Source organism: Aythya ferina (assembly GCF_964211825.1).
Source record: "Aythya ferina genome assembly, chromosome: 4".
NCBI classification, from domain to species: domain Eukaryota; kingdom Metazoa; phylum Chordata; class Aves; order Anseriformes; family Anatidae; genus Aythya; species Aythya ferina.
The window spans coordinates 45964558-45980178 of record NC_140300.1 but is presented as its reverse complement, the minus strand read 5'-3'; the positions used below and the strand labels follow the sequence as shown (position 1 = coordinate 45980178).

At 37.1% G+C, this 15621-nt stretch overlaps 1 long non-coding RNA gene across 1 annotated transcript; it reads left to right on the top strand.

Moving 5' to 3' along the window:
• Nucleotides 1-1172: 1172 nt before the first annotated feature.
• On the top strand, nucleotides 1173-10052 carry LOC311435647. Its single transcript, XR_014692302.1, has 2 exons — nucleotides 1173-1498; nucleotides 9036-10052. It is a non-coding gene; the product is annotated as an uncharacterized lncRNA (long non-coding RNA).
• The last annotated feature ends 5569 nt before the right edge of the window (nucleotides 10053-15621 follow it).

Below are 15621 nucleotides of genomic sequence, written 5' to 3'. Positions count from 1 at the left end.
TAACCATAGTGTTCATTTGGCTGTATTCATCATTAATTTTATGCCTTGTTTTTGCTTTATTTTCTGTCCCAGTTGTACAAAATTCACAGTAATAGCTTTCAGGTAGATGTCCAGATATGCAAAAGAAATAGCTGAACAATTTCACCTGGCTCTATACCCAAATATTTCTCCCTGAAAATGAACTTCAATTTGGAAAAATAGAATAAAAAATAGAATTTTGAAAATTAATCATTTTTCAAATACAAGAGAGGATTCATATTTTAACTTCGAACCTCTTTATTTTGGTAATAGTCTCTAGTTATGATTGAAATATATTTATCATTATACTATTTAGATAACTAAGACTCTGACCTAGAGGCTGTGGAAGTCATTAAAGCCTCTCACTTTAATTCGGTTGGCATTTTATCATACCATGATTTGTTTAGCATCAAGCAGGTTTATTATCTGTTATATGATATCTGATCAATGTAATATGATAGGGACAGTGATGATGTGTAGGAATGTACCTGTTTCCTTTTACTTCTGTGCTGACTCTCTGTCAGTTACCAGGGTTTAAACTTGTCTATGTAAAATGATTTTCAGTAAGTGTCTGGCACAGGTATGTGGTCACTTTTCACAGTAAGTGTAAAGACCACTGCCATTAAGAGGTTTTTAAAGACCAATTGGTAGATAGTGTCTGCTTGGTCATGATAAACATGTTGAACTGTCACAGTCGAGAACAATAACTCTGTAACTAAGAAAAACTCTGAGAAACCTTACTAGCTTCTTCCAGGATTTGAGAGGTTTTTCAAATAGCGCTACAAAGATCTGCCAAAGCCTGAGTCTGTGGATTTGCAGAGGGTTTCATATTGAAAGAAAATCAGTTTTTTTTTATATTACTTTTCTGAGCTGTTTATCAAAATTCAAACGAGAGCAAACATTCCTATATAGCAATTTCATATATTCTTGCAAATTCACACTCCCATTCTGCAATTTGAAATGAAGCATGAGGATTGCTGGAGTTAGCATGTTCTTTTCACTGAAACAGCTGCTGTCAGAACAGGTTGTAGCTCTTTGAATCACTTTAACTATAGCACTAATGGCATTAAGTACAGGTGCATGGGTCACAAGGTAGTACCTTCCATGATTTCCCTAGAGCTGCTCAGAATAATGCTGCTCAGAATAAGGGAATTACCAAAGTGAGCAAGTAGCTTCAAAACCATCACAGCTCCATTATGGGTGGGAGCACTGTTGTAAGTTTGGTAGGTCACAATTTGATTCTTCAAGTGCCAAATGGAATGAGTCTGCTATTGCTGGGCACAGAATTGGACAATGTGTTTTACAGAACAGCTCACAGCTTTTAGCCTAAGTGATAGAAGAATTAAGTTTCAAGGGTGTTCAGGTCTTATGTAAAAAGTCTGGCAGTATTCTCTAGGTTACAGCTGTTAAAATGGCTGCTGCAGACAACTTTGAAAATTGCATCATTTAAAGCACTCACTGCATTCTTCATGGTCATCAGGTATGGTACATGATATATAGACTAGGCATAATAACGAAAAATAATGGACCTGGGTAATACTGGTCCCTACATATGTAACAGAAGCATTTATAAATTAGTTCTTTTTTTTTTTTTTTTTTTTTTTTTTTTCCAAATAATTGCTTTCAGACCTCTGTTTAACCATTATCATTTTTTTAATATGTGCCAGTATTTAATATTTTGTACTTCCCAGGGCTTTAAATATCTGAGTTAATATATCTCCTCAGAGGGCATTTTATTAAGAAGTGTAGTGGGGATGGTGCAAAAGACTGCTAACAAGTAGCCTTCTGTTACCAAAGGCTAATTCCTCAAAGATAGTTTATGCATGCTTTGCACAGGGCTCCCCTGGTCCTTTACTGCTGCTAGAATATTAATCATGTTATCACCTATTTCACAGGCAGAAATTCAGGCAACTGCACTAGAGAGAACAAAAACCATTTTGTGTGTATTTAAGCAATTATTATACATCCAGCAATCAGCTTTCATATCTCTCTACAACCTTGTTTGACTGGATCTGTAGTGATACCAGGGGAAGGCTCCATTAAACCATTTCCCCATAGCATGTGTTATTTTCAGGTAGGTTTGTTTCATTTAACTCCTAAAACAAGTGGGCTAGGCCAGCTTCTAAGGCTTTTTAGAAGCTAATTAGGACCCGAGATTTAAAACTTTGAGCATTTCTAATTCTATTTAATCGTTGTTTTATCTCATTGTTATTCGAGGAGGAAGCAATGAATCGTATCTGTTAAATAATGAATGTGCTGTAATGGAACATATTCCAAAAGTTTTAACAGTTCATTTGCAGTTAATGACAGAGAAAGAAAGCATAAGGGGAGAGAAATACATCTGTCAAGATGTAATATTGAAAGAATACATTATGATTATACATTATAATACTAAGAGAATAGATTATTATCAAACATCCTATACAAGTTAAGTAACTTGTAACTTAACTGCAGCTGAGACAGTAATCATTCCAATCACATCAGAGGAGTAGTTACCTGCAATTTGTAGAGGTGAAACAATTTCACCAGAAAGCAATTGTAGGAGTCATTTAAGGATGGAGAGACTGATGATACCTGATAGCCTATGGCAAAGGCTAGCAGTTATGTCTACCCTGAAGGACTGGGAGTACTGTTTCTGGATTCAGGTGATTATTACAATTACATGATGATTCTGCACTAACCCAGAGACCAGCATATCCCCATGCTCTATTTCACGATTGACTGAACAAGACAGGTTTGTCTCAGTCAAGGTCTGGCTTTGGCCAGTTGCAGGAACAGGACCTTGGTGAATGCTGAGAGCTCTCATGTCCTTACAGACCTCCCTCCTTTAGGCCACTTCATGCAGACAACTTCAGTTTGCACAAAAAAGCTCTGTAGGCAGGATATATACAGCTTAAATGCATACTGTATTTTTTTATTGGCAAATGTGAACTAAAGTCAGATGAAATTTAATGAGTTACTAGGCTAAGCATTAGTATGCTCACCACCTCTAATAGGACTCCTGGAGGCTTTCTGCTCAGGCAGAAAAGTCAGGCAGGTATCTATCAGTTGGGAAGATGGTCAGGCTCTGCTTCTTTCTGAAACAAGTCCTTAACATTGCTGAGTTGCCATCTTCCACCAAACCTGTTTTCTTTCTGTGAGGATTTTGTATCTTTTCTAGTGGTTTTGTTTGTTTGTTTGTTTTTATTTTGAATCATTAGCTACTCATGATCATCTTAATTGCCTTGCATCTTAATTTCCTTAGAGGTCTGAGCCAAATTTATATGGCTGGGCTCCATCAGAGGAAGGGCTGTGGGTCCTTAAAGCATAGATGAAACCTTAGAGCATAGATGATGCGGGTCCTAGAGCTTAGATATAATCACTGAAACCAGGGGTATTTTTACCTGAATTTTTAGAAGACTCAGAATTTCACTTGTGGAACAGAGAAATTTATTGCCAGGTCTTTATTCTCATTTTTGACCAAAGAAGCTTTATGAGAACCAACATGGGAGGGAGATGGAAGACAAAAAAACACTTGAGTATCACTCCCTCTTTAGGAACACGGTGTACATTTCTAATCTTGAATGGTGATACGTTCTGAGAAATTTTGACTTAAAATCATATTTTTAAAAAATATCTAAAATACATCTTTATGTAAGAATGCTTTCTTTTCAATTGTACATTTGAATAACTCCAGTTTCTTTTAAATATTGTACTGTAGCTAGTGAAGATTGTTTTCTGAAAAGATGAACAAACAGTTACTGTAATCTTTATGCCTCCGTACATGGAACAAAAGAAAGAAAATGCAAATTTAGGGGCGGGGGAGGACCTGAAAGAAATTATAACATTATTCTTTTCTACTGTGTTAGTTAGCTGTAATGCACCATTCGTCTGTTCTCGGGCTAGATCAGTTCCTGCATTTTTCTGAAGTATTGAGTAGTTTACTAAATAGATTACGTATGAATACATCTGGAGTATTAAGATCTTTCTGGTGGCTTACTAAAGCTGCAGCCTCTGTCTTTGTAGGTGTTTCTACAGAAAATTTTATCAGAGTTGCAGGTCACTATTTCTTGGAAAAGTGTGTGCCATGTTTCTATACATCTAAATGCACTGGGAAAACAACAGAATGATGATCTAGCAACAGTGATTGTGCAGGTGGAGCTACTGCAGACAGAAATTTATTCACCTAGAAGAGACTTCTCCCCAGTTCCTTGTAGCCTGCTCCCCTGGGTAGGCTGCTATTCCTTTCCTTGCCCCTCTGTTCTAGCTTTGGAGTAGTCAGACAGTTGGGTCTGATGGTCTTTGTAGCTCCCTTCCAACTGAACTATTCTATTCTATGAATTTGTAAGAGCTATTTAAGTACACAAGCTAATACAGAATTATTTATTTACTTATTTATTTACTGTTAGTATCTTTCAAGGCTTATGATAACGCATAAGAAAATATTGCATGTTTTGTGACAAAACTTGAACCTGCAATGTACTGGGTGGTAGAAAGGAGGAATAAGGGCTCTTGTTTTTGTGGTTTTTTTTTTGTTTGTTTGTTTGTTTGTTTGTTTAACTTTTCAAAAAATAATGCTATCAGAAAATCTCTGTTAAGTCCTGAAGCACAGAAGATGAATGTCTTATGTTGTACAGTGCAAGGTTCAAACATTTTGTCAGTAATGTCCTTTTCTTTTAGTGTCAGTTGATAAAGCATATTTCAAGGATTTTTAGTTTGATAGTTTTGGTCAATCTACTTATTGAAAACCATGAAGCACTGAAGAAAAGCATTTTCAAAACTGTGGAGAATGCTACTGGTTCTGTGAAAATCCTCTATGTTGGAGACACTGCATTGTCCTATGCTCCCTATATGAGATTAACTTCTTTCACCCACTCTTTCTCATGGAAATACTCTCTTCTAGCTTTTGGTAAAAACTGGAAATTATTTTTATTCTTATTTCATTGTGATTTTTTTTTTTACGTAAGCTTCTGCTCTGCCCCCAATCCTGCTTCCTCTACCATCCAGAAAACCCAACTTTATAACATAAATATTCCCTCCAAAACAGACAAAAATCTGAGATGAACCTTGCCTCGTGTGGGGCAAGCATGTGTCAGCTCACAGAAAGCTTGATCTAAATCAATGTAAAAGCAACAAAACTGTTTCCATTGGCCTGATCAAGAATTAGGTCATGTCTGTTGTATTTACCAGAACCAAATAATAATAATAATAATAGAAAATATTTCCTAGTTTAGGGAATTTTTCATCATAAATGTTGTGAACTTCAGCATCCCTAATGGATGAAAGTATACCTGAGGTAAGAACAAATGAAGTCTTGAAAAGAAATGCAGGCACATACCCTAGCAGCTCCCACGCGTATTTAGTAACACTTTAAATTTGGTAACATTTCTCTCTCCTGACAAATGCTTACATCTCTGGACTTCAGGAAATAAAACATATTTTACTAAATAGCTGTGATACAGTGCTGAGCTTCACTGACCTAAGTAATCTAATGGCTCATCTGGCTATCAGATGTATGTGTTTATAGTATATATTTTTGTGTTCTAGTAGCTGACTGGGGGCACATTACCAAGAAAATGGCTCCTGGTACTAGAAAATCCCAGAACATAGGTTAATGCCCATAAGTTGCAATTTGAGAGTGCAGATTGGATGTTAGGAAAACCTTCATGCAGCTCTGGAACAGGGTGCCAATGTGGTTGTAAAATCCATCCTCAGAGATTTTCAGACTTGATAGATGAAGCCACACGTGACTTTATCTAGACTGGGCCTAGTCCTTCTTCAAGTATGGTGTTGGACTTGATGACCTCCAGAAATGCCTTCTAACTGACATCCCTATGAGAACAAAAGCACAAGGAAGTGCAGAACATGTCTCCTAAGTTTTCTAAATACTATCTGGTATGTTTCATTTTCTTCAAGCCTTGGTATGAATCAGAATTCTGCTTCAGGCACTTTCTAATCACAACAGAAGATGGTGTTTACCCCATCCAGAGTGAGGAAGCATGCAAAGTTCAAAAGACAATAACAGTTTCTCTAGGGATCATGCTTTAAAAGACCTTTTCCTTTAAAAAGATACCCAACCTAGATGGCATCGCATATAGTAACTAACCAGCTTGGATTTGTAGTGCAGGAAAGAAGGAACCTTTGAAAGATTTCTACTCTGAAACTGCAAGGAATGACCTCTAAGGAATGAAGCTCAATATAATTTGGCCTATCTACTTCTGATTAATGATTTTCCTACTGTGAAAGAAATCTATAGTTGTTAACAAGACTGTCATGACCGCTTGCAAATATCAGTTGCTCTGTTCACTGAACTCTGTTTTGGTGTTTTTTTTTTGTTTTGTTTTGTTGTTGTTGTTTTTTAATTCATAGAGGATATCTTCTTAATAAGAAATTGGCAGCATAATAAATTAAATGCAGCATTTATCTTTCTAAATGCTATGGGATTGTGATACATGTTTCAAATCATGTGCACATAACTCTGAAGTATTTTCTGTCTCCTTGAAAGGCCCACCTTAAACATAAGCAAAATCAAAGCGGAAAGTATCACAGAATTGGTTATGACTTATTTCCAGTATAATACTCAACACTTGACAAGCTACTAAAAACTCATTAAAAGATTACTGTGGTAAGAACCACCTAACAATACCACATGATTTACTTGCAAATACAAACTTAAAAGAAATGTAGGAAAATGAGAATGCTGCAAATGAAAATATTTGACAGATGAAGGTATATGTCTGTCTTATTTCAAACATTCTTAGTAAGAGCAAAAACGTGTGAATGGAGTTTGGTTCCACTTTTCAGTATTTGAGCACACAAAAAGGTCTTTGGAACAAATCTCTTTCCATTTTGAGGAAAGGAACAAATTATTCATAACACTGTCAACACTCTAAAATAAAATGAAATTCTAAAATACTTTTTCAGAGTGAAGTAGATAGTTTCAAAAGTATACCTAAAAAGTAGAAGACCATGACAAATTTGACAAGCAACTTTCCTTCCTGTGCTCAGCTTGTGATGGCATCTATCCTTGTCTTCTTCAGTTCACTCATTTGACTTGGTCACAGGTTTAAAAATGCACCTTTTAATACTTCCTGTCCCTGGTGACTGTTGTTGTTTTCACCACTCTCTCACTATCCATTCCTCTTCCTGTATTTTGCAATCAGTGTTTTATATCCATCATACCTCAGCTTCACCTCTTAAAAAGGCCTAGATTATCTTTCCAAGCTATTCTACAGTCTCAGTGTCTGCAACGTTTCCTCACTCCAATTCCCTGCACTGACCTCTCCAGCTGCCTTACCTAATAATGAAACTGATCCCACCATGCTCTAACACCTTCTTCCTTGACAATGCATACAAATGGCCGTTTACCCCCACCTTATTTATATCTCTCAGTGTCTTGGTGTCCACCAGCATCTTAGCTTCTCTGGCCTTGTCCATTCTTGTTCCTCCTCCTGTTGCTCTTCCAAGGGGTTCTTTTCCACTAATGAGCAGGAATATAACTTTTGTTACAAGCAATCAATGTGTTTCATGTACATGTATTCTTTTAAGCAAGGGATCCTGCTAAATTCCTGATATCCCATTTCTTTTGTCTTAAAGTTGTATCGTTGTTTCTAACTGGTTAATACAGATTTTCTGTTGTTATGAACATCAAAAGGAAAGTCTGGAGACTGTGACAGCAGTGATAATTTTACAATCAATAAAATGCATGTTTTGCCTCAGACCCCAATTTTATCTTTGTAATTTACCTTCTGCCTCAGAAAAATGCTCTGCCAGTAGCTTTCATCCAGTTTGCTCTTTAATATTCTCTGCATCATGAGTAGCATCTCTGAAGTTATTCATTTTTTCACCTGCTTCCTGACTGTGATCAGAAGCTATGCACTTATCTGAACTCCATGCAGATAAGGACATAAATTTATTCCTCTTCTTAGGAGCTCCTTTCTTTTTTGTACTCTGGTGTATAGATAGAAGAAGCTGTAAGTCCAGACATCCCCACTGATATGGTGGGAAGGAGATACTGTCGTATCTGTATTTGCAGAGCCAGGTGTCTTTCTATCACACGAGCCAATGGCCCACTCCTGATGAATTCTGGAATGTACCAGACGCTGTAGGAGAGACCTCTCTGATGTTGCCTGGTACATGCTGTAGGACAGCATTGTCCAGTTGGCAGACTACACTCTTGGATCCCGGCAGCAGGATAGCTCTGTCTGTAGCTAGAGCTGGGAAATGGAAATAGCACTTCATTTGCCAAGTTTTCCGTAGGGATGACAGGTTTACTGCAGCAGGAACCCCCTTGATGACAGCAGCAACTAGTCATTTTATAGGGCTGCAGCCATGTGGACTGTACTCTGCAAATACCTTCTGTTACTGATGCTGATGTGGCTGAGTGTCCAGAAGCTTGTTCTTCCCATTAAAGAAGCAGCCTTCTGTAGATGTGAATGGGATACAGAAAAGCTTTTCATGGCTTCTTGTAGCCAGGATTGGTTCTAGATCAGTCTTTACTCCTGGTAAGGAGTAAATGTAGTCTCTGAGATGGTCCAGATAACTTAGTGCTTGTTCTTCATTCTGTCACTCTCATAGATAGAGGGATAGACAGAGGATTCTTCTGACCTGGAGACAGAAGAAGTTGTTCTGCCTGCAAGAGAGAGTTTGAAACTTCATTTCAAAGTATTTGGGGAACTTCGTGACACCTCTGTGAATTCTCCTAGCAGCTGTCCTCAGGCTGGGACTCAGCAACTGGTATAAAGCTCACTGTGGCATGCTCAAGGCTCACTGGGGATGTGGCAGTAGAGTTATGCAGGAATTATGTGGCCCTGAAGAAGTGCAATTAGCAGACTAATAAGTATAGAATGAGGGAACAACAGCATGCAGAGGGTAAATAGGTGAAATAACAGTCCTATTCCTAGTAATAAAATAATAAATAAACTGTATTCCATTTTATTCTTCTGCATTCTTTTCTTTCATGGTGTGTCTGCTGTTTAATGATTTTTATGAGCAGCCCTCAAAGGTTTATAATGCTCTTTTTTTTTTTTTTTTTCCAGTGTGGGTTGATCTATTTCCACTTCAAGTGTTGCCTTTTAATCACAAATGCCATTCAGCTGTGCATGGAGTTTAAGCTCTGTACAAATCCCTCAGATGTACCAGAACTACTGCTTGTTTAAAGTGAAATCTCAGAGAATTCTGTGAGGTGGAAATCTCTGCAGAACTTTGCCCCGGATTCGGGTAGTGCTGTGGAAAACACCCCTATGTCTGAGCAGTAATCAGCAAATACAGAACAAGTGGCCTGGGATTCTTATCTTTCAAACCCTAGCAGCTCACGCAGACCATAAAGATATCATGGACTCCAGGAGGAGAGCACAGCTGATACACAAAGTTGGAGGGGAATCAGGGAACTTGACAGAAGAGAAGAATGAACGCTACAAACTCCTTATCATCCAATGTCAACTTCACATTGTTACCTAGCATATAGAAGAAATGGATGGAGTCATCATTCTAACTATCCCTAGGGGAACACAGAAGCTGTTTCCAGCATGTTGAATCTGGGCTGGTTCCAGACCAACCCAGATCTTGTAGAATAGTTTGTGTCAACGTTGCCAAAAAGTGTCAGTTTCCAAAGCTAGGAGATGACAAGCACTGCGACCACACATATAAACTCTTTGTTCATTGCTGTTTGTGTTGATATTTCTATAAAAAGAAAAGAAGCTAAGATAAAAATGAATACAAGAGAGGTTTTGTTGTTGCCTATAATAAAGTCATTTCATTTGGTATTGATGGGTCATCTGTGCATTAGAGGAGTACAAAACAATGCACAACTGGTCTTGCAGTTTATTGTTCTAGTGCTGACGTACACCCTAAAGTACAGAAGAGCCAAAAATCCACCTAATACACCCAACAGCATCTAATAACAATGGACTGTGTAGCATGTAGTCTCATGATCCCGAATTCCTGTTATTATTTGTCAACTGAATGAGACAGTCTTTCTCTGATTCTACCAACATGAAACTTCTACTTGGATGACTTTCAGTTCTGATGGTTAGGCTGCCTTCTCTATTTTTTGCCACTTTATTTGTGACTAGGTTGTACCCATCTGTCATTACATTAAGACCATTCTCTGTTTAAGTAATTCTTCTCCCTGTGGTGTTGCAAACATTTCCCATGCTCGTGACATGGTTTCTCTGTCCTCCTGGTCATCCTGCCATTTGTTCCAAATGTTATGTGCACAACATGGAAAAGTGCTGACTACAAAGGGTTAGAGCAGGCTGGAACAAGTTAGGAGAGAGGCACAGCAAGGTTTATTATACCAGAACAACAGCATTGATGATTGCCAGGCTATCTGTCAATATCCAGCTGTCTCTCTCTTTTGGTAGGCGTGTTGATGCATCCTGGAGCTGCACTGGCACGCATCACTCTGGCTTCTCATGGTCAGTCTGTGATTACTTGGCTCTTCCAAGACATAACACTTTTATGTGTGTTTCCAACAGATAAGAGTGTATGTATAGGAAAAAAAAAATCAATTTTGTTTCACTTTATATGAGACAATTGCCAAAATATTTTTTTCTTTCTTTTTATTTTTTTTTTCTTCTCCCTATATTCTTCATTATTGGCAAGCTGTTTTACAACTCTTCTAATGTCAGGGATCCAAAATTCTGTAGGGTGTGCTTAATCAATGTAATCCGTGCGTATGAATGGCTTTTCTCTATGAACATCAATTTGCCTTTCAAATGTTTTTTTAGAAGAATGAATTATGCTAGTTTTCCAACTAGTCAGAAGTATTGAAGCCTTTAGACTTCTGCTTCTGAAGTCTGAGTATAGCAGCTGATCTATAAAGCAATGTTTGTCCTTTCCCTCTTGTCTCTTGCTGTTTTCTGTTGTTGTCTGCTGGCAGGTTTTCCAAATCAATTTTGAAAAGAATGTAAGACAGGACTTATTAAAAGTTAATATTAAATATCCCCCATTTTTGTTTTGATAGTTTTTCAAAAAAAAAAAAAAAAAAAAAAGTAAGCATAACTAGATTCCTTTGCTTGGTACCAATTCTGCTTTCCTTGCAAGGGTCTTCTGAAAGAAGAAATGACAGAAAAGAGTTACTTTTGCACTTATTTCAGTGGCCTGAAAATTTGACACTGCCATCAGACTGTAAAGAGAGAAAAAGATACCACAAATGTGTGTACCTCAGCAGCTGTCTCCCTTCTGGATCTTCTCCTTGAAGAATTTAGTCTGTGTTGACAAGGCATTAAGTCTTACTATCAGTGACATAAAGATATTATGATCTAGAATGGAAAAAATATTATGATCTAGAATGGATAGGTTAAATTACTCATGAACAAATTAACTAGAATCAAATAAATAGACCAGGGTAGATTAAATTATTTAAAGAGAGATTAGGTTAGGAGTACCGGATTAGGTGGAATAGATATCTCTAAGAGCTATGTTCAGGTAATTTGAAGGACATTCAACAGTTCTTGAAAGGTTAACAAAAAGAAATCCTCAACTCTGAGTCTCTAAGGTGGTACAGCCATGTTAAACACTAATGAGATCCTGGAATACACAAAGGGGAGGCATTTTCTTTAAAGGGAGACTGTTAAAGATGCTTCAGATAAGTAAAAGCTTATCTGAAATACAGGTACTATAATTATCATTCAAAAAACTAATTCAGACTGGAAAAAATAAAGAGAAAAATAGGTATGGATATGAGGGAAATTCTAAATCCTGTTTATTAGAAGCTAGAATTGGCTTTCATTCACTGTAATAGGTGAAGTGAATATCAACCAGCAGCAATATCTACCTTTTAAGAAAAATACTTATCTTATATATGACAATGACAGAGACTTTCTTAGGTCAACTGAGAGACTCAGCCTAATATTCTTGATATATTTTATTGAAAACCAGGCATATTTTTTCATAGTGATGAGATAATAGTCACATATTTTAGAATAGACATATGCTGAAATACAATAAAAACTTCCTGAAGAAGGGAATCAAGATATGGCCCAGGTTAAACAGAAGATACTCAACACTTTGCAGAGCTAAACACACCACAATCACAGTCTAACATGGGTCATAGCTGGGTTCTTTTCCTAATTCTTTTTTGTCATATTTTTTTCATTTTTCTTTGTTAGACATTTTCATCAGTCGTATTCCTAACAAAAAGAATGTTATTTTTTATTTATGTTCTATTTCTGAATTTTTCCCTGGAGTTAATTTCCTAGATTCAGAAATGCTAATGAATTTTTCTAATGAAGAAAAATCAAACAAAGCTGGCAGAAATAAGGTCAATAAATATGTTATACCATGACTGTCTGTATTTTTTATCAAATTCATTATGAAGAATAACCTCAGTGTAAAATGTGTTCACGAAAATCTAAATGAATTTTTGGAAGCTGGCACTTCCATGGCTGCTGATGTTGGCACTGACACACTTTGCATTAGTTTTCCACAGCTGGAGATCTTGATTCACAGACATGAAAAGAATCAAATTAATTTCCTTCTTTTCCCTTTCTTTCTTTCTTTCTTTCTTTCTTTCTTTCTTTCTTTCTTTCTTTCTTTCTTTCTTTCTTTCCTTCCTTCCTTCCTTCCTTCCTTCCTTCCTTCCTTCCTTCCTTCCTTCCTTCCTTCCTTCCTTCCTTCCTTCCTTCCTTCCTTCCTTCCTTCCTTCCTTCCTTCCTTCCTTCCTTCCTTCATTTCTGCTTATAAGCCCATTTGAATCTCAGTGTAAAATTGTGCACCAGCAGGAAAATATCGGCTGTGGAATGAGGCAAATGGTCCATTGCACAGAAAAAGAGGCAATCCAATTTTTTCCATTGTTAATGTGGAGGCTAAATTGAAATGTATTTATATACAGAGGACTGAAAGGATATATACCCACTATTTAGAGTCTCTGGGGGTGATGCCATAATGGCTGACATCTAGGTATCTGAACACCAGACTTCAACAAAGCATTTTAGCTTTAAGTTTTCCTCTGAAATCAACTAGGCACTTAAATAAAAATTAACAGTACAGATGTTGTATTGAATCTGGGCCACGGTGTACTTTTATCCCCTTATTCTCAGTATTGCTGAGGGTGACAGGGCAGAAGGCTCTCACTGAGATCATTTTCAGTCCTGTCAAATGCTGAAAAAGTATTGAAAATTACTGTATGGGTAAAATCAGTTCTAATTAGTCTCTGCTGGAGCATAAAATGGGCAAAGGATAGTGAGGGGAGGATGAAAAAAGAAAAATACCAAACACGGGGCTGGTGTCTGCAGGTTGAATGCATGGTGTTTGGAAGGATGCTTGCAATACCCGTAATTGAGCTAAATACAGAATGTCAGAGGAAAAGCTATTTGCTATTCTAAAGATAAAAAAGAGCTTTCTCTTGTATATAGGTGTGCATAATGACAGTAATAATAATAATTTGACACACATTAAGGTAAGGACTCTTTCAGTACTATGTGTCCATTATTTTGTTCACATATTACCCATGGCCAAACAAAGAATCTAGCATGCCTATTCTATAGTTCCTGCTCCTGTTAACACTGGAGAGAAAGCATTTCTTCTGCAGAGCAGAAAATCTGTGCTTTCTTCGCTCCCCCCTTTCTGGAATAACTCTCTTGACCCTTCTGTGAGGACCAGAGACGGGGAAGATGTGAGCATCCCTCAGACACTGTTCTGATGGATAGAGAGGGGAACCACAGCCAGGATTTATTTAACACCTTTTTAGCAGGCAAAGGGCAGACACAACTCCTATACATGAAACGACCTTTCAGTTTATTTTGAGGAGTATTCAACACTTACAAGGACCTGGCCTCAAGTTTGTAACTCTAAAGATCCCACAGTTTGCAGAGATTAAAACTTCTGTTCCTTTAATGATGGGGATATTTGTCATGCTGATGTGGCAGACAGGTAGGCGTTCTTTTTGCCTCAATAAGGTGAAGATTTATCTTAGACTTATGAGAAAACCACAGTGTAAAGGTACATCCTAAATCTATTCCTCAGCTTTATCTTGGCCCAGCATATGGCAGTATAGATTTATATTGGTTAATCGGAATTCCTCAGGAAGTTAGTCCTGTCTAATACCAAGATCATTAATCTTATGTCTGAGAGATACTCTGCAGATCTGTTGTCACTGGCACACATTAACTATATGACTGCCTCCACTTAGCGAGCAACAATAATGAGTTCATTTCATTTGCAGGATTTTTTTCCAGACATACATTCATCTCATCTGATGTTTCTTACTGAGCCTTCCCAATGCTAGGAATATCATATCATAGATAACAATTATAATCTACTTTATTTTGCAGGAAAATTGAAAGTATGAATATTAAAATCCAAATTATGCTAAAAACTGGGATCAAAGTTACACTTTGTAAAACAAAATAAAGTTTAATCTTTCTGCCAAGAAACTAGACATTTCAATAGCCTTCTTAATTATAATTTACTAATCCATTAAGTTATGTACTAAGTCACATATATGTTCCCCCTGCTGAATTGTTGTATGCATTGCTACAAACATTTTCACATGCCTATATAGAGCATGCACCTACATGAAGATGCAAGTGTGTAAGAAGGGTAGAATTGTAATACATTATCTATCATTTTAATCCAAACAGAAGCAAGCTTTGTACCTTGCAAATGACTTCAAAATTGTATGCCATAAGCATTGCATTGACCTATCAGCCAGTGTGCAAATATTTCATTTTTACGTTCCCCAAGAACCCATGAACACTTTCCAGTGATGTCAGGTTCAAAAATTGAGTTTGTGGTTCATTGCTGAGCTGGGACTTGTGCACCTCAAAGCTCTTGTCCAGGCTCTGAGCTTCCTGATCACAGAGAGCTACTCCTTGGAAATGAAGAGGGTAACAGTGCCTACATGCTGCTAGTTGTTCATTCTGTGTTGCTCTTCCTCTCAATTTATTGATTTCAGGCTGTGTTCTAATCCAAGAAGCCAAAAGAAATAGTTCTGTAACACTGCCATAGCTAAAATCAGACATAGGATAAATAAAAAATTTAAAAAAGAAAAAAAAAAAAAAAAAAAAAGAAAAGAAAAAATCAACGTTTGCTGGGATCAGCCTACTATGTTAAATTGCATTGTATAAGCTCATCTTCCTGCTGGCAGAAAGTTTATTACAATGCTGATGTCCAGAATGAGATTGTAACTGGTTGAACTGTTGATGGCCAGAATGAGATTGTGACTGGTTCTGGCATCATTTGGAAAAGGAGTCTAAATCTTTATGAGTGTCAAGGAATGATACAGTTATAATCCCTTATAAACCAGATAGAGATGAATTGTGTACTGAGGGCTGGCAGGACACTTGACTGAACACGATTACCAAGTAAAAAGCTAAGGTGTACTCTATACCTCCCTCCAATCCAGGACATGCTAGAAGTGCACCTCTCAAGCCTCCTTTAAAACATTGTGGCCCTTTACCATAGGTAGCGTACAGATAAATACACTACTAGAATCTTAATTTCAGAGGCACCATGAGTATACTAGAAGTTAATAGGCTTCATGGTACTCAGTTCTTCCAAAACTCTGTGTATAGTTTTCCAGGGCATTTATGGTAGAAAGGGAAGATCAGAAAACAATGTTATACAAATATTACAAAGATTATAATTGTGCACACACACACATTTACACATTCAATTTTT